This window comes from Pieris napi, chromosome 7 (genome assembly GCF_905475465.1).
Source record: "Pieris napi chromosome 7, ilPieNapi1.2, whole genome shotgun sequence".
NCBI lineage: Eukaryota > Metazoa > Arthropoda > Insecta > Lepidoptera > Pieridae > Pieris > Pieris napi.
Window position 1 is genome coordinate 338,053 of NC_062240.1, and position 25,964 is coordinate 364,016.

The 25,964-nt window shown below is 33.4% G+C and overlaps 1 protein-coding gene across 5 annotated transcripts in view; it reads left to right on the top strand.

Annotated features, from left to right (window-relative positions):
• The window catches only part of LOC125051432 (CUGBP Elav-like family member 2), a 222,034-nt gene that overhangs the window by 88,043 nt on the left and 108,027 nt on the right, over positions 1-25,964 (top strand). For 3 of the 5 annotated variants that reach the window (XM_047651730.1, XM_047651731.1, XM_047651733.1), the window contains exon 2: positions 21,058-21,100. The exons of the other annotated variants lie outside the window; for them this stretch is intronic. The gene's annotated coding sequence lies outside the window, so the exon portion shown is untranslated. The remainder of the gene's footprint in view (positions 1-21,057; positions 21,101-25,964) is intronic. 5 annotated transcript variants of the gene reach the window in all.

A 25,964-nucleotide genomic window follows, 5' to 3' on the forward strand; every position in this document is an offset into this window, starting at 1 on the left:
GGCGAGCGACGCGGCTCCGTCTCTACCTTATTGTGTTGCAATTGATATTTTAGTGCGATATAATTTATTGCTGATGTGCGGCCCGTTTGAGAATGGATGGGCTTCATAGCAATAGTGTTATTAAATTTCATCTTCGTACGAGTGTGACCTCTTGTATAAAATCCTATTAAACATGAATCATCCAATCCAATCCGATAGTTAATCATCTGTTGGTCTTTATAACACAAACAAACATACCGTATGCTATGTAGGAGCTAGTAAGCCACATCGCATATTTTACGTCTTTGATTGAGCAGTTTTGCCCTAATGGATTTTTGGCCCAATGGTTTCAGCCATTCTGACTCCCATCCCTAAAGGGTAGGTTTGAATCCCGGCTGTGATACACGTATGGAGAGAAATTCCATGACTGAGTAACAACTCAGCCGAAATGTGTACGATATGTGCGCATTTAACACTCTCTCATACTGCGTTTGACCCAAACAATATAACGTCGAAAGGCATGTGTCAGGCACAGAAGGCTGATCGTCTTCTTATATATTAAGAAAAATAAATGATTACGAAACAGATACTACTACTAATACTATAAATCTGAGGCGCCTTTTTCTATTCTCAATAATGCTATATGCTTTTAACGGCATTTAATTGTCTTTAACTGCAATATGTTGCTCTTCTTGTATGTAGACAGATATAGGTCTGCTGGGCACATTGCACATTTTTAGAAATAACTAACAACAAATTAAAAAAAAACTGAGTTTGATAATATAATCACGTCTAGCAACAATATGTTACGTGAGAACCCCTTCACTAAGCACACAGTCGTATAACTTTATGACGTAAATAACAATATCATCTGCCAGCCCGCCACCAACCCGCCCCGGCCAATATATCATAAACTAAGAAAGTTAGAATCTTGACCTCCTAAACGACACTACCAAAACAACCGAACCCTCTCGAGATAACCTATCGTACAATAAATTCATTCCCAACTAAGACCGGTGTCCGCCCTTGGTCCCTTGCAATTTATTAGCAACTTACCTGCGAAATATGGACCAATGAAACTACGTTTTCTCATTAAAAATAATATGCGGTGGCTCTAGAGAGGGTTTATAGTTACTTTCTTTGAAAACTTGCTTGGCATTAACCGCCTCTATCTAGAATCGCTCATTCGCTCAAGGAGATTTCTTGCTGTGCGATGGTCTACGGCGTAGCAACTACATATACATTCCATAATTGAAATTAAATTGGCTGATCCCGTAAAGAAATATTATGAAAAGTAACAACGAACATTTTACAACTCAGGCTTGTTAACTTGACTACTTAGAATATTCATAGCCAAAGAAACCTTTTAAAAGCGAACACTGAGTGGTTCCGATAAAACAGGATCTATTCAACATCAATATCGGGTATTAATCGAATAAAATGCAATATCGAGTGGTCTGCTTCCACCGTGAAAAGCTCATGAATATTGATTCATTGTACTAGTTAATCTTGGAGCCCAAGAATGCTGTTAACTTTAGCATATACTTGTAGTCACGATAACTTTAGCTTTCCTGTACTAATCGAGTTTAATTGGTATACTTGAATCTTTTTTGCGTCCGTTGAGGGTTTCGTGTAGTTGCTTGGATTTCTTTATTGATTAGGACATGTTAAACAAAATCAATAATTTTTACAAAGTTCCTAGGAGTTGTTTGATTATTGTAGTTTCATATGTTTAAGCGTTCTTAATGAAAAACATTTTATCTATAATAGATCCACAAAAGTAAGTTGTGTGTGTGCTTTAGAAATATAAAACATGGAACATTTTAAAGTGTCCTCAATCGAATAACATACAGAATGGAGAGCATCGTCATTGCCTTTCGACATTTGGGGAAGCGCCAGACACCAGCAAAATGTTAGGAGATAAATTGAGGCGGTACTGGGACACGGGTGCTTGAAATATGCCTGTAATCTTCCAAAGTAAAAAGGCTGTCGATTAGATGAAGCAGAAACAGTCTAAGTAAATGCCAAATATGGTAAAAGTTGGCTTACTCAACAGATTTTGTTTTTATTTTAACTTCTGCATATTATGATGTAACGATAAAATATTTACTTCCTTTAATTAAAATCGAATAATCAATAGGTCATTAGTGAAACTTTGTATAATTTTTAATTTGATCTCGAAATTAAGATCAACGAGCGGGGTTATTTTAATCTCTAGTAAAATAAATTCTCTCGTAACGTGCAGCTTTTCCTAATTATATTCTTTATAGCTCCTCTTTAGGGGGTAGTACAAAGGGACTCTCTAGGGTTGCCAATCCTAATACATAATACATATTGGTTACTTTCACAATATAATGGGATCTCTGTATAATGGAATATTTTATTTAGTTAATACTGATGCTATATATAGGGGAAGGTGGGGACCCTTCGTACGGTTTTCACATTTTATTTTTTTAATTTTTTCTTTTTCCATGAATCAATCACCTGATAGCTTAAATTTATAGTCTAACTATCTGAGATTCAAATAAAAAAATGACAAATGATTTCATCCGATGTTTCAACCATAATTATGATTTAAACTAAATCTGGAATACGTACGAATCTGCCCCATCAACGGGGCACCTTCGTACAGTGTTGGGGGTACCTTCTTACGCTGTGAGGTAGTTCAAAATTCATTTATTAGCAATGAAATTAAACACAAAAATAAAGATTTAACTTCTATTAAACAAAAATAAAATACTTTTCTTATGTAAAACAAAATTTAATTAGTTAGGTATCTTAAATTTAGAATCACATTTTTTACACTTTGGTGTGGATTAGCACTTCTTATTTTCGGGTTTGGCAGTATAAATTCGTGGTTTTCCTGGCCGTCATCGTCATTTTGTTTGTTTTATTACTTCTTACAAAATGCGGATAGGGTCGAAATGCCTCTGGTGTCAAAACTGACTTCGAAGGAACTACTATTTGATGGATTGGTAAATTATTCACAGCATCTGGTTCACAAGCATCAAAATCAACCTTAGTCAAGATGCCTTAACAGTAGTGTAATATGTAGAAAGTCGAAAACTTAATTTGTATGAAAATGACAGTTCGCGTCGACAAATTTTTATACAAATTTAGTTGTACAATTCGTTCAAATGTGCCCCATCTAGTGCTGTCCGAATGTACCCCACTATCTGAATAACAACAAAATATAACTTATTTTAATATTAATAGGAAAACGTCATAAATTAAGTATTGGAGACGTATCTTAAGTATATTTTGCTAGTTACTGATAGAATACTCTACACGAAAACTTATTTTATCTACGATAACAAGAGATAAAAACATAGATCAAAAAATTACTTACCGAGCGCGAAAACACGTCCATGCCTGTAACTTCACTCTCATCGGTGCGAATTTCACGAAACTTCGTTGATGTATATTTGGTACCTCGACTCATGCACACATACAAAAGCAAGACTGTACTTTGTTTCGTTCAAGTTTTATTTTGACTGTATGAATGTGCCCCGCGTACGAAGGGTAACGATCTTCCCCTACTTGGAAATTCGGTGTAAGGCTTAAAGCACGTAATTCTTTAAAAGCATCACGATTTTAACCGTCACTTCACCTATATTTGTAAATGCTACAACTCTTTCATATACATAACCATGAACACATACGAAAATAAGATAAGCTTGCAATCCTTTCGATATATATTTTGAGGTTAGACCAAAGACAAACATTATACCAAAATAGGATGAAAAGTGCGTGTACTTATGTAGGCGCGTAAGAAGTTATACTTCTTTGGCATTATTAAAAATAGTTTTTGATTGCATGCAAATAATTAATTACAATTAAATAATCAAAGACTGGAAAAGGAGTCATTATAGTCAATAAAGTTCAGTTTACATTTGAAAAATTAAATAAATAAATATTAATTATTATTCTCTTACATTAAGTGTAACATAAATTCTATTATTAGTCGAATGTTGTTTTTAAATTATGTCCAATGCCGTAGCATCTTCCGTGGGCAACTTCATTCTGTTAATTTTATGTCACGGTGCGCGCATCGTAAAATTTCACTCTCATCAATTTTTCATACCGCGCCTAAAGAAGTATAACTTCAAAAAATCGTCTGGAAAGGCTTTTTAATTAATCAACATTTTACAGACAATATTGCTTTGACAGTAATTTAAATAAGATTTTGTTCAACCCTGCTTCTAAGACTTACATCTGCTTCAATGTTTTCGCATCGCTTATTAAAATTTCACGCTGGCAACTTCTAAACTTAATTTTATGTTTGAATCCTCTACTTAAAATGCTTAATTAAGGGAACTTAGATGTTTGAGTATGGCATAAAGTCTGTGCGGAGTGACAGTGTTGAGGTCGCAGCAGTGATTACTTATTTTTTTTGCGTCATTAATAGTTCGACAGAAATTATTTTGTTTCTTTCTGTTATACGATAGGCTAAATATTCGTGAATAAAGGATATGACGCGTAGCAGTGAGAATTTAATTAATTCCCATAAGCCCACGCCAGTTCTCTTTCCGCACAGACTATCTTTTAAGAACATCGTTCAACAACTTTGCAGCTGGTCGATGCTTCTTTGTAATGTAACCTATGGTTGGACGCACAAGATATCCATGCTACTAAAACTTTTATAGTAATTCTTTAATCACAAATGTAAATAAATATCTTACGCAATACTTTTTGTTTGAGGCTAAAACTTTATGTATTAACAATACACGAACACGATATAATAAACAGAACTAAATAAAACTGATTCTGTTATAAATATAACCCATGTTATAGGCCAGAAACACGTTCGTAACGAGTTCCACTTTTCGGTAGTGTCTATTAATCTAACTTTTGATATAGGCCCATATCAGGCCTCGAGGGGCCGAGCCTGTGGCAATAATTATTACGGTGAAATAAGTGGTAATTAGTATTTGACCAGATAATTCTATTTTGTATTGATTGTGAGTCACATTTTGTGACAGCTATCTGTGGATTTTTATCTTCTCGCTGCGTGGCTTAAGGTACTTGTGAAGTATAGGTATACACCGTATCAATTGATAGCAAATACCGAGAAGTATATATGCTACCAGTGGTGGTAGCGTGATGATATGTATTGTGTGGCATTTTTGTATGGTTATAATATCCTGTAGTCTTTTTGAATCTAATACAAAAATGATTTTTCAAAGTCAGTTATATAATTTTTTATACAATCTTTGTTTCTATTCTATCGTGTATTGAATATGGTACGGTTAAAATTTATATGCAAAACTATGAGCAATGTCATAACAAAAAGTAAACGTCTCCTACACTACACGCATTAGTAATTCACGACACACAACTGTGGCTCAAATGAAAATACCCTGACCCCTGCATTGGACATTCCAATGCTTTTCAACTCTCCTGAATGTCAATACTACCCTTTCACCGCCGCTCCTACAGTCGTACATATGTAAAAACTTTTCAAAAGCCCATTTCATAAATATAAACAGGTGACTTTGATGATGTTTATGCGACTGTGCAAAATAGCAAAATATTTTTAATTAAGTAAGTATTTAAAGTTCAGAAAATTTATTAGTTTTTAACGTTTTGTAACTAATAAAAAAATTATAAGTCATCATAAACATTCAAGTATATAACTGAAAAATATGAAGAACGTAATTTTTTCCTGTTTGATAAGGTTTCTTTAATAAACACGAAACATTAACAAAAATAAAGTGTCGGCCTTCTCGCGATTCTTGTGTCATTCAAGCTCAAAACAGATCATTAGCGACAAAGAGTATAAAAGTGCCCGAGTTGAGTAGGTGTTCAAGAACGGGTCAGTCAGTCACTCACTCATCTACTCATTCGCGAGTGAAGTGAGTATTTAACAATGGCCGCCGGAGGATCGCCACTTAAAGCCCATTGTTCCTGAAGATTAATTTTCTACCGAACACTTGTTCACTGAATATGTAGCATTTCTGACTATACTTACTTTAAATGTTTTAGTAGGTATATATATTAAAATAACAAAGAATCTCTTGGATTTTTTTATAAAATTTTATAATTTATATTATAACTAGCGGACCCGACAGACGTCCTGCATGCTATTTCAAGCGATTAGGATATTAAATAAAGTATGAAAGTACCGACTTCAGTGCCATCTGCCGGGCTGATTTGTATCTAAACCATCCAGGGCTCCACCCAAACGCATTCAAAAATCATTCATATCGGTCCAGCCGTTTGAAAGGAGTCATACACACGTACAGTAGAATTATATATTTATATATGTAAGCTATCCTATCTTTTAAGTTAGATCAAACTGCACACACACGGTGGAAGAATTTGATTGAAATTGGTTAAGTAGTTTAGGAGTCCATAGCGGACAAACAACGTGACTTGTAATTTATATATATTAAGATTATTCTATTCATATTCATATTGACTTTTTTTTAATTATTATTTTTTTATGTTACCCATTTTCACACCTATACAATAATATACCTGTAAACTAAGTTTTCAAAGGGTATTGAAAGAATTTATGCACTTTCATTGCTCTGATAGTTCACAGTGAGAATTATCAAAAATAAAACCACGAAACTTGTTTTTATTTCTAGTTAAGTACATAAAAGCTTTTCGGGTTTTCTTCTCTTATAAGAGTACATTATTTTAATAACATTCCGGAGATAAAGTAGCGATTTTCCCTAAAAGAATTCGTCACGTACGTCCGTTCCCTGAGCTCTTCTTAATAACGACCAAATGTCACAGCAGGCGTTTCATTTTCTTGCCAACCCCATTGTGTACCCCATATTCAATAAACGATAGATTAGAAGCAAAGGCTGGACATTAAATAATTATATATTTATTAATAAATTATACATGAAATAAAATATTATAAAGCAACCCTTAGCGGGGGTTGCTTTCGTAATGATGAATTGTGGCTTATGAATTAGAAGGTTTTGAACATCTTAATATGAAATAATGAGAAAAAAAACAGTTTATTTTTATAATATCATCCTAGTACCTTGTTATTAGTTTAATTTAAATAACTTGCTATAATATCTTTGTAAGCTTTACACACAGACATAAGTAGCAGCTTTGAACAAATAATATGATCCATTCATAGCGAAAAGTAAACGCGAGCTTGAGCTCGTTGCTTGTAAAACTTATTTAACTTTCTTAATTCAGTGAGATCAGAGATTTCCTAAAATATACAGACAGAGCCAATGTTGCGGTTGCTTTTAAATTTCTACGAATGTCCCAAGTTTTGGGGAACAATTACAATAAGCCAGCGTTTGAGGAGTTCTTGAGATCTCGTGAACTATTTCAACGCTTACAAAATCTAAAGTAAAGAAATAGTATATAATTCAATAGTTTCTTTTCTAGCAGTCATTTTTGTACTAAATATATATTTCCGAGGATGAAATTGTATCATATTACGGTAATTCAGGTTTTCAAATCTTCGGTGCATTGTCCAAATGGATATCTCGTAATAAGATGAAACTCCATTTTCCAGCTCTCTGAACTTGTGCAGTGAAATAATATTTCTTTTAATCTTTGGGAGTTTCATATACTTACTACTACTTAATACTATTGGTTAATAAAATGTACAATTAATTTATTAATTTTGATATGCTTAATGCTTATGGAACAATATGTGGAAACATGTATCAGATATAGGTGGTAAATTATTCTACTACAAGGAACGTTCTAATTTTTTTATTCAAAATATTTAACGTAAAATAAAGAATTGTTTCAGACCAATGCTTGTTTTCACTTACCTATAACGCTGTTATCTGAATTCCGAGATAAGGATATAAGTGTGTCCGGGGGCGATAGCGGTGACCGGGATGAAGTCACAGGTTGCGAATCCAATTTGCCCGGGTTCACTTTATTGAGACACAACGACGTTGAGGACACTTCGGTGTTTCCATCTTCTTAAAGTTATTTTAAATTATTCTATAACTTTTACGTTATTGGAATATAATAAATTTTAAGATATTTGATCGACCCATAAAATACGAATCAAATCTGAATTCAATGTGTAGAATAATTACTGATTAACCCGGAGCTCTAGTCAGTCAATGTTCTTGGAAAGAAATAAATAGTATTGCATTCACACATAGAATTTTAAAAATAAATATAGTTCCGTTACCCGTAAACTAATTCGCCTTACGCCCATTTCGGAAATTTTATTAATTTAATTAAAAAGTATCAGTTGTTTTAACGAAGGCTTAAGTCTCAAAGTTCCAAACAAACAAAGAAATTACGGCACGAACACACCAGCTGTTAATCCTTCATTGAATATTATATATACATTATACATATATATATTTACAGCATCCAGGTTGTGTAATGTATGTTATTGGTGTTGGTGTATCTTTGGTGAGATATCATTGTTTTAATCCGTAGATCTAAACAGTATTACGTCTGCTTGAGACGTGAAACCGCGAGCGAAAAGTTGAGCTTCCTATCCTCAGCCCTCTTGATATTAAACCGGTTTAGAGCGGTTTATACTGGCTTTATTATATTAGCGCGTCGACGCCTCGCGAATTCGGTGGTTTAATTATACGTAGCAGCCTCTGGCTGCGGCCTGAGTGTAACGTTTGCGGATTTGTTTAATTGGTCGTGTTTCAAGGTGCCAATGTATTTAGCTAAATCTGTTTTACTTCGTTGTGGCAATTCTGACAGTCGGTTTTTTTCGTATAACTTGTGGAAAAATACTACATGTTCTTTTTTAAGTTTTATGATAGTTGTGATTAGATAGACGTAATGTACGTTTAATTGCCTGTTTGAAAAATGCAATATCAAAATTCTATAAGTTTACACGAATGGATCGGTAGTGGTATATGTACACAGCAAATCTCTTATTGCGAAAATAAACTTCGGAAAAACAATTTTCGAAAAATGCGTCGAACTGAGAATATCGCCGAGATTTTCGTTATCAGAGTCCTGTATTCACGCAGAGTTTTAAATTCTTCTGTGGATTTTCATCAGATTTTTTTACATAAACCTTGTCCCTACGTATGTGTAGTATTTTAGGATTTAAGTTAACAGTTAACAGAGATACAGGTGAAAAATATCCAGGGATATGTATATGTAAGATAACAAGGTGTAACATTCGCATTTATATCGAGTAAATTGTATGAAGTTTAAATTGTATCCGCACCCGTAGCGTCGACCTATTTCGATTTACGACCGAATCGGAATAGCTCGACAATCTTCAACCACAGTTTCATAAGTTATGCCCACTTATCGCGTTGTCCAACTTTGACATACCCCGGTTATACTAGATACAAGTTTATGTTAAGTCATTTTACACTTAACTACTTTGGATGATTGTGGCCCTTCATAAGATTTATGATTAATCTAATCCGCACGGTATTATTTCTTCTTCTTACAGAATTTGAAAATGTTGATTGGACATTTGTTGGTTGTATGTAAAGTTTTATAGTAAAATCATTTTAATATACACGGTCCATCGTTGACATAGCGAGTTTGGCCACCGATTGGTGCACAAATGGACAGCTTTTTCGGTTTCCACCACAAACAATTACAAATTGCCATTGTTCAATCGAAGGAACCGAACCGCTTGTGGATTTATAAGTTTTATTGTTTTCCCATTTTAACGACTTTGTTTTGTTTGTTACAGGTACGGAGACCGCCGAACAAACATCGTATTTATTTTACGAGTTCTAACATTATACTGTTTGGGTATTGCTTTAATTATCCTCATGTTATTGAGTTTCTACGTAACTTTTTAATAATAAAACCAATTAAATTGGCAATTCGAATGTTTACATAATTTTGATACTTAGCTACGTGCCTTAATAGGCAATCTTGATTAAATTGTTCTTTCACTTTAAAATCCTGCAACAACATAAATAAATACCATACAATAGCATTGTATATTAAGTAATATATGCAATAATAATTTTCTTATAGCTTAGGTTTTATTAGGGTCCCCAAACTAACATTTTGTCATAAATATCGTATTATGTAACAACCAATTCGATTTAATGTATCTTGACGGTTCATTATTCAAAAAATTCTAGTTACAATGTATTTCAAGCGAGATATTAAAGTTTTCCAAATGGCATTAGCATTTTCTGCTAATAAATTTTATGTTTAGTCGGATGCACTTTCATGTGTGCTCGAACAATTTCAATTTGAATTTGTAACCCCAACCACCGATTCCTGTTATTCTATTATACCTACATAAAGAGAAACTATTTCAAAAATATAGCAGCGCATACGAATACAAAACAGTCATTCGTTGTCCTTTAAAATGGATGACTAGACTTATCTAAATTGAACACAGAACTGGCATAAGTATTTTGGGTTTTTATGTCATAGATTATTAAGCGTAAACGTGTTAAATGAAATTTGAGGATAAATGTTGATAATAATACGATTTAAAAGTTTTCACCGTCTAAACGGTTGTACTCTGCAATCTAATAAAAGCTATTTGAGTGTACAAGTAAAGTGTTTATAAATAAATTTTCCGTTTGAGCGTTTACGATGCAAGGAAACAAGGTGTATCAACAAAAACCGCACACAGCCGAGTGACAGTGCAAGAGATAGCGATGTTTTTCTTATTCACAAAGTTTATCGCTTTAATAATAAAGTCTCATTGCACTAAAAATTATGGTAAGTTTTATTAAACACGAATAAAGACATGCAAATTAACGTGTTAATAAAATATGATATAATAATAATAATTTACACACTGTTGAAGGATAAAAATTATCATTACGTTAACAGTATATTTTTTTTTGTAAAATCGAACTTTAGATTTCTTGGGCTTACTTTACAATAAATACCGTGTCATAAGAAATAATAAAAATACGACAACAGAGTGCCATGGTGATATATCTTGTATATTCAGAAGAAAATGTCGTTATCTCTAGAACTACACACTACATTATCTGGTTTGAGCGAATGACCCTAATGTCGGCCATTACGGGGACTAATGTAGATGTGTTTGTTCGCCATTTATTGTACCTCGCCGTGTTCATTCTGCGGCTTTTAGTGTCCTTCCTATGTCATAGGAAGCAATGGCACAGGCGTCGGTGATATGTTACAAATATTGATGGGTGAATATGAAAAAGTTAGAAATTACATAAGTGAAGCTTTCCACGAATAATGACTCAGATGTACGCATTTAAAACGCAAACATTGGACCTAGTTTTAGGTTTATAGGTATCACTTACATGAGATTACACTATAAATCTTAAATATTTCTTTATTTATTCACCATTACCAAATATAGTATTTAGATATTAAGAAGTTTAATAAGAAGGTAAATTGTTTATTCTAATAATTATGGCATTAAAGCTAAGGCCATTGGGTAACATTTGGAATATAATTAGTATGTATTTACAGTGTGTCATTATTTAGATATTTAGAAAAAACAATATAAGCGTACAAATAACTGTAGAGATAGACTGTGCAATTATAATTATCATTATTAAAAACAAAATAAATATTTTACCGCAACCGTAAACATTTCCTACAATGCTGTTTTTAAACGTATCGCTCGTTGAATGCTCTTTTGTTTTATGAGCTTAAACGCCTGAGTTCTTCAAACAAGTCGTTATATTGCTATTTAATTTCACATTTAATAGAAATTATATGTGAAAGAAAAAATATAAATATGTTACCTTGTTTTATGTAGCCAGTCTCAACAGGTCTTAGTTGCCGTATCCTAATTGGCCTGGAGATGTTCATATTGGTTTTTTTTACTACTGTATTAAGACTGCAGTAGCAGTAACATGTGCAAATATTGAGAAAACTCCAATTGCCTTGAATTTTCTTTTAAGTAGGCACGCAAGGGAGAAAAGTTTTTTATGGAGCGAATAAAAGTTTTGGTTTAAGATCGGCTCGAGTGTAGCGCACTTGTGAATCGGAATCAGCTTTGATTTATGGATCTGTAAATTCATAAATCAAAAGTAAATAGGGATCGTAAGAAGAAACTTTCAAGTTTCACCTCTCGCCTTTTTAGCTTTTCAAAGTGTATTCGATATTATAAATTTGTTTATTCTTAATAATCCTTAAGCGATTTTTCGGGGGTTATAAATTACGATATGTCCTCTGGCAATAAATCCCACCATTCACTAATATACCAATGTATTCAGATGTGGCGAACGGAAATCCGTATGTGACTTGCGTTTTCACAGCGATTTTTCCATTTAGCCTAAGAGTGGAACACGCGTACGCAATACATTGTGCAATAAATAGTGAATGCAAAATGTTGATAAGAAATTTAAAACAGAACAACATTAATATATAGTCATTGATTATTAACATTTTATTTCATATTAAACCTAATTAATTATTAAAGAATATGAATATTGACTTGATAACGTCTTTAAAATCGTTTTAGTCGGGTGACATGTTCAGAAACTTGTGTCACACCAAAACCTCACGAGCGCGATCGCAGGTATAACGAGAGAGAGACGGACCGATCTCCCGTCTCATCTCGAGCGCTGCCAGTCATTCCGTGAATGTATGAAGAAAAATGTATATCATAGTCGAATAAGTAAACTTGTCATTTTACACCCGAAATTTATCATCAAAAGTGTGAATAAAACGATAGATGTAATTTAAAATTTGAAAAAATTGTTATCTTCATTAATTCCTTACTTCCCAAAAACTTATATCACCAATAAGACGTTATCACGTAAACATCTCGATCGTAAACCTACTTTACAAACAACCAATATTTTTTTTAATACCTAAACAAGGAATCCTTTTTTTTTTTTTTAAATCTAATCAAAAATATTTAAAAAGGTCAATGTAAAAACCTATAACTAGGGAGCATTTAAGTATATCATTTGCTCGTATTTCGTATTGATAGGAATTAATACAACACAATTTTTATAATGAATTAAGGTCGTACGTTGGTGTACGTTTTTACAGGGGTTTAAATCTGTAAAAAATTGATACTAAATCATTTGCTCGTGTCTGCCCCAGAGGTTAGTGATCAATACCATTTTTATAACGAAAGGCAGACATCCAGGTGCCTGCTTTATCACTGAAGGTAAATGTAAAAATTAAAAAAAAAAAAAACAATTAAATCATTTGCTCGTAGCTCTAATTGGGTCCGTTCCATTTATTAAAACTCCTTAAATACAAAATAAAATTGGCAGATTTTTTACTTACTGACTTTAACCTTTACAGTTCGTTGAATTAAGCGAATCTGTGCAAAAGTATTATGGTTAATTGATGCGATTATTCGAAGTATTACTAATTTTTTTTTGTAGTTCTCAAATTTTTATTGACCTGCGAACATAATATGAATTCCGATCCGAAAAAAAACATAGAAAAGTAAAAAATAATAATAAATAACATTCAAAAAATTCAAATGGTCTGCTTTTGGAATATCAGTGGCCTGGGTCTGCCTCATTTGTTTTTTTATAAGCAATACAAACAACAGTCAAGGGGGCAGAGTCGAGGAAATGATATAGCACACTTTTTTGGCGCTACTTTTAAAGCGCTCTTAATAGAAAATGCAGCGCTACGATGGTGTCAGACTATTTTTCTGCCGCAGTTCGCAGGGTTTTAAAACGAACATTGCATGACTGCCAAGCGTGCATTTCATATATATTTTTAAATTATAAAAAATCATTAAAATAGTCAGAGCAATTTTGAGTTAAAATTACGTGATTATGGATTAGTATTGACGTTCCTTATTGAAATGTTATGGATACGAGATTATATAAAACCTACAGCTAACACAATTAAGAGAATTTTGAACAATTACAGTTAGTATTACCGAGAAGCTCTTGGCCTACGAGACGCTTTCACTCAATCGATGCGTAACGTACGAGCGCATTTATCAAGGGCGATATTTGCGAAGTCGGTTTGTTTGCTTCAAGTGGTAATGTCGTAGGAATATTTATATCCCACGTAACGTCAAGCGGCGGAATTAATGTGAGCTGGGGGTGGGATAGCGGGATTATATCTTATCTTTTGGAATAAGAATATCTTTTGACTATTCTAATCCTAAAATAACGGAAAATATGTTAAATTGATTCTAAATTTACATGTACTACCGGTTCGTGAAGGGCGTAGAACAGGCAATAAGAACTGGCAAGGAACTCTCCGCCACTCATTTTTAATCGCCACGTTTTGAGTCAAACAAATTGTTTGAACTGGAGCAAACAAACCCAAGGATTAGGATCATTGAAATAATCGTCAAACTTATAAAAAGCTCTATTGATTAATTTTCGTTTAACGAGGGCTTTGAATTTATTTAGTGATAATTCTCTAATTTCGCTTGGGAGTTTGTTGTAAATACGAATACAATTTCCATATAAGGAGTGGTTTATCTTTTTCAAATTAGTTTTATTTCTCGTATTATACTGGTGAAAGGCCACCATTTGTTTTAAAATTGTTTATATTTTTATGTACACACAACAAGGCTTGAAGAATATATTGACCAGGTAGTGTCACAAAATTTAATTTCTTATTCCGTACTGACTCCCTTGGGGAAACACAACAAATACCCCGAACAGCCCACTTCTGCAGCACAAATATGGATTGAACCTCTGCAGCAGCACCCCACAGTAGAATAACGTAGGACATAACGCTGTAGAAGTAGCTACGTTACACAATTTTAGCCGTGTCCTGATCTGTAAACTGTAGTTTTTTCTTTACTGCATATGCTGCAGCGCTGAGCCTATTCGAAAGAGTCTCTATATGTGGGCCCCACTGGAGTTTTGTCAACAAAGTTTATATCATTGTCCTTAACTTTCAGTTTACCAATAACTCACTTTACGCTAGTAGTTGTTAATCTAATACATTTTGTTTTATTTTCATTAAGTAGTAAGTTATTTACATTAAACCAGTTAACTATACGAGCTATAGAATTGTTTACATGGCCTTATAACACCTTTTTCCTATTCGCTGTATGTATGTCTGCCTCAGACATTCACAACTAAACAACAGAACAAACTCTGTTCTTTTTCTGTGACTATTTTTTTTCAACTAGTCACATTTCATTAATTTGGTTCATCTAGTAAAAATCCTACAAGATAAAAAAGCGGATGGCGTAATCCTGAACACTTAGCTGACTCAGCACTTTTACGATAAAAACTTAACCCAGATTGTCAGTGTACTCGTGAGGTGTGCACCTCGAGTCGAGTGCTTAAAGTATTCCTGAACTAAAGACCAACAATCCCTGCAGAGAGGAAGGAATGAGCTGGGGTGAATGACCTTCATTTTACATCACCGCTTCTACTATTTTTCAAATTTTATTCAAATTCAAATATGTTTATCATTTTTATATGTTTTATTTCAAAATCTCACCTAAGGCGTCCGTCGACCCTCTCGTAAATAATATGCGCCGGCGTGGATTTAGCAACGTCACACTAACAAAAGGGTCGCCGCTGTAAGTTACAACCCCGCGGGCCTCCTTTTGTTTGGGCAACGTCGCTTTTATTACTTTTTCATATATTTCATAATATTTTTTCTGTTCTCCCTCGACGCGGCTAGGCAGGTGTCGGAAAACATTGCGTACTCTACGTTTTTTGTTAAAAAGTTAAGTTAGAAATGGGGATTTGTGCGTTAAGCTGTTGTTTCAGGCGGACTTTTTCGTTCACTCCTGTGATATAAATAATTTGCGGTACCTTTTTTCCAAGAGTAACTTTATGACTTGGTAATTTTAAATGTTTAAAAAGTATAAGACAAAATTCATTAATTTATTATTTAGTAGATAAGTAGCACGTACCAGTAGATTTATGTAAGAGCGGCTGAAACGCGAGGTGGTCTTAAATCATCGCATTAGGTTTACAGCTGCCCTAAAACAGTCCCTTCGTTCTCTTTATGACCTTGCTCCTAGATTTATTCTAGCTTATTTTCGTAAGGTCGATTTACATCAAACGAACATAGAGCTAGAGCTAGAACAAGAGCATTCTTTCGTAATCTTTTAGTGTAAACGAAAACTAGAGGTATCGATTTACATCAAACGAACATAGAGCTAGAGCTAGAACACAAGAACGCTTTGAAAAGACCGCTCAGTGGCGCGAGCACGTCCGAACACGCTAGAACGCTCTAAGCAACTGTTCGCGCGCTCTTGCGCCGTTTACATCAAGCGAACGAGCATTCTTAGAATATTCTATAGAATCTTTGCGAACGCACTAAGAACAACGAAAGAATGCTCTACGCCTGTTTACACTAGAAGAATTTGATGTAGTGGGGATAGAATGAGCATTCGCTCGTTTGATGTAAATCGACCTTTAAATGCAAACATAAATCAGTATACACATGGAATATATGTATATGTAGTTTAAAAACATAACATTACTAGTCTGTGTAAGAGTACCGTCGTATATATAAACCATAAGTTTTTCTTCTAAAAGCAGCAAAACAATAAAATGAATATTGAACACGTTTCATTGATGACTCGCCACCGACGCATTAAGCTGTTTTATATGAATATTGAATTTAAATAAAATTTTACTACACGTCAATCTGTCCGTAACGACTGGCAGTTGAGCAAGCTGCATTGATTTTAAATTAATAAATTATGTCAACTTTTTAATGGGATTACAGACCGACTTTTGTTTAAGGACACATACGAATATAAATAATAGGCTTCATTAACATTCACATAAGAACCACAGTTAGTAAATTACAAAAGTAATATTGATTTGCGATCAATTAGAATTCAATAGATTTTTATTTTCTTTTTTGATTTTGTATCTTCGTCCGTAAATGGTGGTCAAAAGAATGGAAATTTGTCGGATTGTTTTTTCTGTATTAATATCGTGTTTACATGATGGTTGCAAAAGACTCTCAATAAATTAAACAATCTCTTAGATTGTAATAGTAAATTAAATTCAGCTACATGGTAAAGTTAATGTAAGTACTAACGAACATGCAATGTTGGATTGTTAAATACCCTTGGGCAAGGTGAAGAGATAATGTATACATGTACCAATATCATTAGAATTAATTGATTATAGGGTAGACACATTCCTACTTTATTGATTGATTTTTAGGCATGTAGTTTATCAGCTTTCTTCCTAGCTTGTAAATTAAGCTATACAATCTAAATCCTAGTTCAAGATTCCTAATGCGGTAACTAAGCGATAAATAAATTGGCTATTTACTTACAAAAGCTTAACCTAATTAAATAATAAAGTACCTAATTAAATATTATTATCATAAGCCGATTGTGATCAAGGTACAAGTAGACGAATAAATCAAGGATTCAATTAATATCGCTCGCCTATTGACATCCACGAAGTTCCAGCTCTCGGGTCTTATAAGACTTGCGGCGCTTACGGGGCTTTGAAGATAATTTATGGGACTATCAATATTTGTAATTTGTACAGCGTTTGCAAACACTCCGAAGATGTTGACTGAATTATGAGTTTGGGTTTCTACTGTATTATTTCGTAATTTATGATAATTAGTTTGTACTGCTGTGACAATATTGGGTGTTCCTACTTGCGATTCAAGTGGAAATTCCATTGTCAAGGTCTAAATAACTGAATGAACATTATGTGTTTTAATGTAGTACAAATCCCCAAAATACATTTTTGCAGTAAGTAGTCGATTGTTAGCAGTCAAATAGAATTTATAATAACCACATTACATGTTTTCGTGTAACCAAATTAAACACATAACGTCAATCAAAAATAATTTATTTAATAATATAGCAGACAAGGCTAATGATGACAGATATATGACATATGCAAATAATTTGTATCAAACTTGTTAAGTGCTTGTATTACTAGGTAACTTATGGGAATAATAAATTCAATCACCTGACGTAGAATTAGCAGGACTTATGAGAGCGTGTACGATCAAACTTTCCTAATCAACGCGAAAGTACCAAATCTTTTTGTGGACTTTTATATATAAAACTTTTCCTTATTATGTGTCAGTACGTGATCACCGCGTTATTAGTCCGACATGAAACTTATGTCATCCATCTACCAATGAAAGTAAAGTAATAAATTGTCACCAAAGTAATGATCATTTGGAATTCATTTTTATGGTAAAAACATTGATAGCTACGATAACGATGTTAATATGTCGTAAGCTATAAAAAGCATGTTAAATATGATGAGATTTTGAAGTCTTGAACAAATAAGTTGTTAATTTAATTGTTGAATATAATTCGCGCAGCAGAAGTTGAAGTATCAAGTATTTGCTCACCCAATTTCGCCAAATCTATATTTTATTAGCTCAGTCTCGTCTCGCGCATTAAACTCTTAGCAGAGCAGTAAAATAAGTTTTTATACAAGGGGAAGAAGTCGGGACCCTATATGTAGGGGAACAAAGTTTCCGCTTTTAAGAACCGGGGGAGAAAGTATTATAGCTATTATAAAAGATACTCGTACATGTTTTACAAATTACTAAAAAAATACAAGATTACGAGTAGGTACTTGTAAGTAGATGACATTTTTATTAAGAGTCAAAGGCATAGAATAAATTGAAAAACAATCATAGCATCAAGATCAAAATGTCATTATTAGTTATAATTTGATAAAACTTTAAAATGTTATTCATATTTTTTTTAATTACTTGGCTACTCAAATAATGAATGGCTTACAGACATACACACCTTGTCTTACAGGGTCTAAACTATTTTAACTGTGTGTTTTACGTAACCAATTTAAAAATTAAATAGGTAAATGTGTATTTAAAGGCTTTACTTGTATTCCTTGGCGGATTCTTGAACTCAACGCGGGAGTCTGAATAGAACAGTAAGTGACAAACCAAACTATGGAGGGAGGTATACACTTGAACGGTCATAAATACTTGGGTGTTGAGTGTAAAAGTTGATACGCAAAATACTTTCCACTAAATTAGCTTGGAGTTTTCCTATATAAATAATACTTTGGCCATTAGAGCGAGTCATTTATTACGTTCCGTAGCGGGCATTTCTGATTTATGCGTTGTCTAAGAGTATTTTGCGAGATGAGACACGGTAGAGGAAATACATTGGTGTATGTGGACTATTTGATATTTAAATTACGTCCATAGGTAATAATAATAAAATATTTTACTTTAAATTTTGCTTAACTTAATTTCTAAAAATTGTACTTGTCTTTGTGCTGACAATATCGAGGTACATATGAGACGATGGACCTAGAAAATTAAATAATAATAATCTTTATTAATTTTTCTCACAAAAACTTAGTACATAAACAAGTGACAGTTATATTAGAATAATTCTAATAAATAATTGTCCTTCTTCTATTAAGGGATAATGCTAGTTTGTGTGAGACTGATGCCTGCTAAAGGTAAGAGTACCTGTGTTACAGGTCATCAAGCCTCCACCACTTCGGATCGACAGAAGGTCTTAAAAAGTAGAAAAAAAAATAGTGCGAATAAACAATAATTATTACATAATCTGCAACGATAACAAAATTTATTTATAAGGATATACATATAAGGAAACCACATGAAGTATGTGTGCGTGTTAGTGTGTGTACGTGAGTGTGTTTTTGTGTATGTATTATCACTTAAATCGTAATATTATTACAAAATGCTAATAGCTCTATAAACAGTATTTTAAAATGTTAACCAAATCACCCTAAATAATATATGCATACGTCAAAAACAAATTCAAAAGTGCTTTCTTAAATATATTCTGTGTCGGAAGTCTTGCCTCATCGCATTCCCACGGGGAAACGCGTCTCGGAGAAAAGTGGCCACCATTATTCAGACCGCGATAATTTACGACTTGTGACCTCCACATCTTACTATTCAAAAATTCTATTTAAAAGTGAATATAAATGTATGATTTTGGCTTGTGCCGAACCAATTTTGGGCACCCAGTACGCTACTCTTTCTCATATCCGATTGGTTGTGTGTAATATTATGGACACTTTCATTAAAAATCATTATTTTTTCTGCTTTAAAACAAACAGTAATACGACAATCCGCGAAGACAATGTTTTCAGCTATTTTCTATGATATGTTCAGTCACTACAGTTGTAGGGCGTGCCGTGCGAAAGCATCCATAATAGAAGTTCTTCCTTGCTTGCTCTCAGCACACCAAAGCGCAATCATAGAATATGGAGGAGCATGTACCTAATGTTGCTCTCAAATCTTGACTTATCAGCTCTGTAGTAAAAAATTGAAGCAAAGATATTTTATTTACGCGCGAACTTCAATTTTTAAAATTTTTATGAAAACACGTTCCGACACAACGCAAACGTATGATTTCTATTTTTTTTAAAACATAAAAGTCGATTGCTTTGTGTAATATTATAACATCTAAAGTCTGGGCTTGTCTGAGAATATATTATAATAATAAATTTACAACATATAATGTATTACGCTAATTATTTTCGTTTATTACTAACTAAATCGTTAATGTATTTATTTATTATCTTTATTAACCCTAAATTATTGCTTTGCCATAAATAACTTTTTCTTGTACCTATTTTAAAATAATGTAATGACGTAAGAATAAATACAGAATTAAATAATGAATGAATATAAAACAACACTATGTAAATACAATCCGAGTGCCCCATTCAAAGTAAACGTTTATTGCTTCCGTTCCCTCCTGAATCAACAAAATTATTTATGTTTATTGTTAATACAAATCACAGAGCTGTACTACGTTGCCACAGAATAAGCACAAGCAGTTGTAAATATGTATGGGTTGGGTTAGTAATATTCACAAATATTTCAGAGGTGTCAAGAATATAAAACTCAAAATTACATTTACGAATTTTTATTTATTCAATCAAATCAAAATTTGGGTACATCTATTTAAATTCTAAGTATCTTAATCAACAAAATTGTATCATGCATGTTGCAAGAGTCAAAAATTGCTTATTGGCGAGAGCCCATCTCTTGTTAATAACTGATAAGTTTCGTACACTGCACTCGTGATTCCGGGAATACAAATCGCGATTCCCGAGCCGGTCGACTACAAGCCACTCCAGACGTCCTCTATTTTACAATCATTAAATCGTTGGAGGATTAATGAATAATTAATGACAAGTCCGCAGTGTTCTCAGATGCGGTTAAATTTTCATTTGCCCGATGTCGTTCCAAGTTCAAACGCAGTGATTTAATTTCTTGTTGGCAATAATATTTACTAAAATAGTTTTTTCTTTGTTTCAGGTGGATGTTATAATCTACGATATAACCTAAACTTCTACAATAAGTAAATATGCATACAATACCTACGTTATACATAAAACGAATAGCAGTTTCTGGCGGGCGTTTCGAAATCTTCTCGACATAATTTGTACACGAATTCCGCTTCATACGGCGTGTATTTTCTTTTGTTCCTTGAACGCCTTCAAAAAATTTGAAAAGCTTTCGACTGCTTTTAAAATGCTTTCAATGAGACGACGTTTTGACAAGTTGTAAGATCGATTTGGGACTTGTGTCGAGTTACAAGGATGCAAGGGATCTCTTCCCACATCTACTTTATTTTGTAAAGCTTTTTGTTTGTATTTTATTAATAAACTAGCGGACCCGACAGATGTCCTGTACATACATTTTAAACACAAAACTTTTAAAACTTAAATAAACAAACAAAAAGCATATAATTGTAAATAATCTGAACTATTCTCGTATCCACTTCAACACTCATCAACATCGGTCCAACCATTTATTGCATCACGGCTTTGTCCGGAAAGATTCAATCGTATTGGTAGTGGCATTGTTAATGATAATGTCGGCACGATAAGCTAATAGAAATTCGAATTAAACACATCAACTGATCAATTTCAAAACTTCTAATTATAAAAATTTTAATCATACTTAACATTACGTGTCGTCGACTGTTGCGTTTTGGTATACTGCTTTAACAAATGAATGGCTAGACTGATGTTTGGCTGATAAATTTTTAGATTTGTGTTGAAACAGGATAAAAAGTATCCTATGTTCCTGGTTCTAAGCTACCTCCCCACCAATTTTCACCCAAATCGGTTCCGTTCTTGAGTAAAGGCCTGTATTCTTATATCCTTTGATTAGTGATTAGGAGAAAACAAATGTGGACAGCGACTGATTAGTGCAGGTGACTAGTTGGCTGTGTAGTAAAGTGATTAGAAGCGTGTTCTTTTTTTAAATAAAATTGAAAGGTCATTGTCCTCGGCATGCAAACACTCTTTTGAAGTAAATAAGTAACAAATAAAAAGGTGCGCCATAACCGAACAAAAGAAGTCTTATTAATCAAACGAGTACGGGTCTCGGGAGCAAGCGGCAGTAATAATGTGTCTGTCCTGCTTATGTTCCGTGTAATAATATGTCCGTCTCACTCTTCAAGATATAATGCTGATAGGGACAGGGTAAGAGGACTGCATAACATGAAATGAAATGTAATGATTTTTTTTTTACTTTTTACTATTATTGATTCCACCTCAACGACGGTACTAACTTATACATGCTACGACAAGTAATTATGATTGTAATGTGAGGTTGATTGAAACTATGCGAAACAGTTAAAGTTCATAAATCAGCACATATTTTCAGTCATGTATTTTTTCAAGATAAATAAAATGGGCCTTCATTGTCACTTGTGTTAGTAAATAATCTAATAAGGGACACGACGTCACGAAATAATTGATTTAAAGTCTCATAAAATATTCAAGAGAGAAATCAAATTAATTATTCACTGTGAACCCCTAATCTGGCCGCACACTTGGTCTCGGTACACGTCTAAATGCTCTAACGAATCACTACGATTAGCTACAACCCTCTTGCCCGTCCGAACCCCTCCCTGGAGAATAATTTGTGCATTCGGACCCCTGTGAAAAGTAACACCGCGGGAAGTTGATATATTTTAGCTATAAAGTGTGATCGGATATTTTATCCAAAAGTATTGTATTGAATAAATCTAAAATCAGTTTTTACTTCAAAATACGCCGAGTCGTATATATATATGGCGATAATACCACGCAAATAAGATGTGATTAATTGATTTGCTCCAGTTTAAACAAAAACGGAGAGTTTCTTGCCAGTTCTTCTTGCCCTTTCCACGCCCTTGTCTTGCATACTGGTAGTAAATATAAATTTAGAATCAATTTAATATCTTTTCTGTTGATGTTTATAAGTGTACTTGGTTACCTATATGAATAAAGTTATTTTGCGTTTGATTTGAGCTTATTGCTTTTGTTATTGACTTGTGTGCATAGACCCTTAATTGAAATAAATAAATATCTCTCCTGAGTAAATGTTAATGAAATCATGGTAATTCAGCAGGTGCTGGTGTATAAGAGGCATATTAAGTATTAAATAAGGTATATATCTATTCTATATACATAATATACGTATATATATATATGTAACTACAACGAAATAACCACGTTCCTTAATGAATGCTATAAATATAGCTTGTGATATTATTAGATAAACATTCTCGTTTTCTCAGCTAAAGCCATATTGTATACAATATGCCGAAGTCCCCCGAAGCCCCAAGAACTGATTAACGTAATGTGACCCCGGGAGAGGGCGCTATGAGCACCGCGAAATTTCATCTGCAAGTCGCTTGTATCATTAACTTGCGATGCGGTGTACGGGTGGGACGCCTAAAGGCTGCTTGGCTAGTGTAGTGCTTATATCGATAGAAATTATAAGTTGAAAAAAAAAACATTAATGTTTGAAAATATGGCTACTTTTTTTTGTTAACAAATAATAAAAATAAATCAGTGGCGCTACAACCTCTTTAAGTCTTGGCGTCAGATTTCTGAATCTGTTTCATAATCATTTTTAAATCTAATAGGCAAGTAGGTGATCGGCCTCCAGTGAAACGCCGTCGATTTTTTGGGTCTAACACATGTCGGTTTCCTCACGATGTTTTCCTTCACCGTTCGAGCAAATGTTAAATGCGTACATAGAAAGAAAGACCATTGATGCACAACCGGGGATCGAACCTACAACCTCAGGTATGACCGCACGCTGAAGCCACTAAGCCAACACTGCTCAATATTTGTTAACAAGATATGTGAAATATAACTTTGTACTTGCACAAGACCGTTTGTTATTTGGAATCCGCTTACCATATTCGGTGATAGTGACCCAAAAGTACATACACTAAAACTGTTCCTTATTTATGTATAAATTGTGAAGAGAAATGAAATAGGAAGCCAGTCCAATACTAAAAAGAGTTTGTCCAGTGGAACACGTAGCGGCGCAACTCTATGTACTATTAGCGCGCAACGTCGACAACAGGGTCTCATATTTCTTACATCATTAAACTGGAGCATACACAACGAAGTCACAAGGCATCTCAAGACGCCTGAATAAATTGTTGTAAAACGACATCGGTTAATGACTGGAACCACCCAACTTATTATGGAAAATTATTTTTGCTCTGTTAGAGAGGAACATATATTTTGTAGAATATCGACTGTACGATACGATAATCGGATATATATAATATAGATTTTTTGAGATAGTTAATCATTAAAAAATATTATATATCTATCTTATTGCTATCTATCTTTATGCCTTCTTTATGTTAAGACAAGGATAGATGGTTTGTAACGCTTTGTACTTACAGCGTGTTACTGTTTAATAAACTTCATATTTTCTAAGCTAAATGTCAACTCGCTTTAATAGTTTAAAATATGAGCTTATAACTAACACAAAATTAGGGATAGTGGGGTTGTGACGCTAGACTAACATAAAACTAACTTGGCTTATTTAAGAGTTCTTAAATCTAAGTGTCACATCTGTTACCTATAAAGGATATGCGTAGACGGCCTATTGGCATTATAGGAAACGAAAATGTTTTGGTACAATTTATGAGTGTATCCCAAAACTGACGTTTTACAAATTCGGCTACAAGTGTAAGATTGTTAACATTTGGTTTGCGCTTCTAATTATTAATTAAAATATATATATACGTTACCTAATTCATGTTAGGTTACTTAACTCGCCACCACACACCAATGGATTATTATTTTTATATTTTTATTATTTAACTTTAATGTATTAAAAACATTATACACACCATAGGCCATAACAGTTACTCATTTCATATACCGATGTATTTTATGAATATTTTAGAACGAGCCACGGCTTTGCATTTTAACAAACTTTAAATGAAAATTCCACATTTTTCTCATTTACTGTTGTATAATAAACATTAGTTGTGTTGCTCTAGTGCCTTGAGCGTGTGACTCTTATTCCTGAGGTCGTAGGTTCGAACCGCGGCTGAGCACTAGCCTACTATATGTTCACATATAACACGCGCTCATACGGTGAAGGAAAACATCGTGAGAAAACTGGTTTAACTTATAAGATCTTAAAAATCAACATGTGCCACGCCTACTTGCCCATTAGAAAAAAAAATATCTCGGAGTCCTGAACTCAGATTTTTTTCGGGACATCTTTCAGGCCGCTTTACACGGCTAGGCTGTTAATTGAAAGGCTAATTTCGCTAGTTGGCTACGATATATACACGCCAGTATGTCATTAAACATTAAAAAATTGTTTATAACATAAAGATGTATTATTGTTGTTTGCATGAAATATTGTTGATGTGTTTTTAAACTATCTTTCTATTTTCTACTTAAAACATTTCCTTTGGGTGCTTGTTGGTTTCGTTGAATTTATAAACTTACAGCGTTTAACTCCTACAATATAAACATTTATAGAAGACTTCCGATCTGAATTACGATATTTTATTGTGTGAATTAGTTGTTCAAAACTGATATGAATTGATAAATTCCGTTTATTTAATTGATTTTTAACACTACACGCAGGGCAAGTTACTTAGGTGAACATGGTAAAACTAGACTTTTATTAACTTGAGTGGAACTCAAAGGAAATATGCTTTTGTGTAACCGATATTAAATATTTATATCAACCGATTAGTGAAATTATATTGTTTTTCGTTCATTATAAATAAGTTATTTGGGTTTGGTTTACTTCGTGGTTGGTTATTTTCACCGGCTGTAGGTTCGGATATTAACGCGTAATTATACTTAATTAATGGAGTATTCATTTGATTCCTTTAAAAATAAAGTTTAATCTTGTATAAAAAAGTAAATCTCTACCACCTGTCGTTCAAATGT